Source organism: Anarrhichthys ocellatus, unplaced genomic scaffold (genome assembly GCF_004355925.1).
Source record: "Anarrhichthys ocellatus isolate YVR2014 unplaced genomic scaffold, GSC_Weel_1.0 scaffold60, whole genome shotgun sequence".
Taxonomy (NCBI): domain Eukaryota; kingdom Metazoa; phylum Chordata; class Actinopteri; order Perciformes; family Anarhichadidae; genus Anarrhichthys; species Anarrhichthys ocellatus.
In genome coordinates, this window is record NW_022280090.1 from 1,560,733 (window position 1) to 1,565,002 (window position 4,270).

Sequence of the window (4,270 nt, forward strand, 5' to 3'; positions counted from 1 at the left end):
CCCCCCCCCCCCCCCCCCCCCCCCCCCCCTCTGTCCTCTGGTCCCCCTCACCGCGACTCTGCCTCGCTGCATCTTTGGGATCAGCTGTGGAGAGTCGTGGAAACTAAAGTCAAAGTGACATCAGAGGGACACAGCAGACCCATCTATGGAGCCAGCAACACATTTTTCAATCTTCCACCAGTTTTTTATTTGACGTTGAACTTTCTTTCATTTCTTTTTTTTGTTGGTTTCTTCTGATAACTTTGTAAAGAATTTTTTTAAAGAAAAAAAAAAAAGAAAACGGAGAAAAGGCAAGGAGTTTATCTAAATGTATAGATGATATCAGCTTGTACACTAGACGGAGTGAGTAGGAAAGCTTCCCTTTAAAAGGGAAAAGAAAAAAGAAAAAGAAAAGAAGAAAGAGCCGGGGAGACGAGGCCGTCCTCAACAAGGTGTGGATATTGTCTTTGCATCTTTTTTTAATTTTGGACATCATGAGGAAACGGCTCTCAGCGGCCTCCTGAAAGGCAAAGCAGAGAGGAGAGTGAGGGGCCCGACGGGGCCCTCCTCAACATGAAATGGACAACATGTGGCATAGACTGATGTCAAAACACACATTCATTCAGACTGACAGTTCACACAGTGAAATCAACACTCAAGAAAAAGAAAAAAAATTGCAAGTCATTTTCTATATTGTGTGAAATTTTTGTGATGAAGAATTCCGTCTCACCATGTTTCCTCTCACCACGGACAAAAGGACAAGTTTGTTTCATTTTTTCTTCCAGAGTGAAGTATTCACAGCCTGCCAAATAGAACTCTTCCCCTTTTTGCACCCCGATCATGGATCCTGTACTGTACATATCAGATGCACTTGACCTGCCATTACAAGAGGACTCAGAAACAGTCGGGACTGAACACAGGGAGGATTTAAGTTGTTTTCAACATCACTTTCTTTCCTTTCTTTTGTGAAAAAAAAGCTTGCGGAGAAAGAGGGCGAAAAAAACAATAAAACAACATCCTACATAGATTCACAGAAAAAGAAACAGGTTCTACTGTTTACATCAGAGTTCACACACACACACATTACGTCCCGTTATAGCATCCTCCTCCATCCCCGACGCCGTCTGTGCATACGTGCACATGTCGCATACACACACACACACACACACACAGACGTGCACAAAGAAGCAGTGGCTCCCGAAGCGCCGGGGCTGGTGTTTGATAGCATGCTGAGTGAGTGGTTAATTTCACAGTGCTTTGATTTGCTGCAGTTACTAGAACTCTGTTTGGTAAGAGCTTGGATTTGACACACTTTACAGAGTATAATGTTCCTGCATTATATCCCGCCTTTCTTCTTCTTCTTCTTCTTCCAGTTTTCCTTTTGAAAAGACATTTTTACGTTTAAAGTATTCAAGTTTTGATACCACACGCAGTCATGAATAGACTTTACAATCAGGCGTTTGTCGAATTAAAAAAACAAAACGTGTTATATTTTTGCAATTTCTGTATGGATATTATTGAGTTATTATTATTACATTTAGGGTTTGTTGTTTTTCTGCACCGAGTCTATTGTTTGACTCCAACAAACACTCTGGATCTTCCATCAATGCTTATACATTTATTATGAAACATGAACCGTGTAGATAAACAGCATTTCCCTGTGACCGGTTTTGATTTCATTTTGCAGACAGTACACCACTCTTACTGTACGTCCCCGTCCCCCGTCCCCTGTGAGCAACACCGTCTCACGAATACACAGCTGTCAATCATCGTTTGCGTCATCATCTGTAACCTGGCGTAATGCCGGGATTCCCTGGAGACAGTGAAGCAGGCGTGGGGTTATGTACACAGCCATTAAATGATATCAGCAGTGCAGAGTTCCTACTGGGCTCCGCTCCGAGACCTGACAGGCAGACATGGACGTCCAGCTGTGAGCTATCGGTCAGATGTGTCCGGTCACAGCGGGGCGGCCGCACCCCCGATCACAGCCGCTCTGTCCAGGCACCGATTCTCCCTCCCTCTCCCTCTCCCCTTCATCACATTAATGCCTGTCAGCCACCTGTCTGCCGCTCCCACTGATCTCCACACAGCCGGCTTCCAGCAGGTGTCTGGTTTCGTCTCTGCGACTTTATAAGCATCCACAGCAGCAGGTGAACTGACGGTCATCAGTGGGGCAGTTGTGTCTTGTCTTGTCCTGATGCTGCATGTCACTGAAGTGAAAAAAAAGAGACTCGACAATGCTTCCATGTTTGCTTGAACCAAATCCTCAGACTTGACCTGAGTTTTGTGGCGTCTCTACAGAGCTTTCGCTCCAAAGCCCTGGTTGAAGAGCGTTACCTGTCATTTCCCCCGGCCTTCCAGAGGATTCAAGGACATGAGTGGAGGGATTCTTTGTTCTCTTTCTGCACCCACAATCCTCTCCTTGCTTATTTCCATCCCTAGTGCAACACATGACAACGAATATTTCCCTGGAAGCTTTTCTAAAATATGAAACTGGGAAGAGGACGATCACGAGCTGCTGGTCATAGCCGAGAAGTGATGCCACCGATGCCAACATGCAGTTTTACTTTACAAACTGAGCTTTAGACCCGTCTTCCCTTTTCCATTTCTCAATACTTCACAGCTCATCAGTTTTATTTCGCCAGGCCGAGGCTGCGCGTCTTCTCACGGTACGGCAAATACTCCACCGTCAGGAAAACCGCTTAATGTTGTTCAGGAAGTGGATCTAAAGTATACAGAAGGCCGGGGAGTTCCTGCTCCGGCCCCATTAAAGCTCATTTGGATGCTCGTCCACGTACGCTGCCAGGACGTTCAGTTATTAATCAAGCAATTATCCTTGAACTTTTGCTTCAAGGAACTACTTTAAAAACAGGGCGGGCATGCTTATTGCTAGACATAAAATAGTGCTGAAGTTGGCTTCATGTTGCATACTGTCAGTATTTAAAACTCCTTGTGAAGGGTGAGCTTGTTGTCCATTTTATATGTGAAGGAGTTGTCAGAAAACCTTTTGATTGAATGTGGAGTGTGCATTAAGTATTTATGTATCTTATGATTTTGATAGCTTGAACTGCAGCAATGTCTTTTTTTTGTTCTTTGAGCGGATCAATGACAGCGGGAGAAGTAGTTGACTCACTTATGTCACGTGTTTCAAGTGGTTCTGACTCCACCGAAGCTCAAGCTGTGAAAAAAAACCCAGATGTCCAAATTGTAGACTTTAGAAAAATGTATAGATATTTAAATGAATATCATCTGGTTACGTTTATATGGAGGGCATATTTCTAACAGAAATTACACTCAATATGGTGATGTTTCTTTTATTGCCTCCGTGAAATCAAACTCAATATTTCATTCAAGTTAAATTATTTTCCATTTATGTCTTTCACAGTAAGGAACTGAACATTGGATCGGTGGGAAATGTAAATCCACTGATACATTTCTTAGTTCAGTTATACTTGTTCTCCGTTGGGACCATGAAAGCTAGAATATAATCTTTTCAAAAATATTTGACTGGCACAGAAGGTGCCAAATATTACAGCTATTCAAGATCTGTATATACAGAAAGGTATTATTGCTATTTAGGTTGCATTCACTTGCTTATCTCCCCTTCAATGCAGTTCACTTTACTACAAACGATATGTATCATTTAACTTTTCTGATGCAGTTTTATTGTACATTTTTAAAAGCACCAAAAACCTGCCATCTACATATGCTGACTGCAGCTACTCTAGTTTATAAAACTAAGTTTTGAAAGGTTTTTTTCCTCTGGAAACTGAAGTAGATGCCGTGTGGTCGTGACGCTCGTGAGGGTTTTGCGCAGAGTTTGCCAACTGCAACTTTCAGCAGAATCTACCGTCTACTCTCTCCTCTTACATCTGTGAAGCACCGTGAACACCACTCAGTCCTGCCCTCGCCGCCAGCGTGCCAATTTTGTGAAGGCCGGAGGAAAACCGTAAAGTCTCAGCGTTCCTGTTACATGATAGTGTGCATAAACACGAGCCGTGCCAGCTCGTGCCCACCGGGCCGCGTTTGAACGCTGCCCAACGACAGCACGGTCAGAGCGAGAGGTCTGCCTCCTGTTGTGGCGGACAGAAAATGGCTCCCGCGTTTTTTGTTTTCTCTCCCCGGGTGCAGCACGAAGCGCCAGAGCGCCCTCTGCTGCTGCGGTGGTCGGATGCAGCTCGTTGGGTTGATATGTTCAGGTGCAGAGAGTCCAGGACACTGCTCAGAACTAGCCCGTCTTTCCCTCTGTTGGACAAACTTTCGGACCACTCCGCCACCTGTGTCCCCCCCC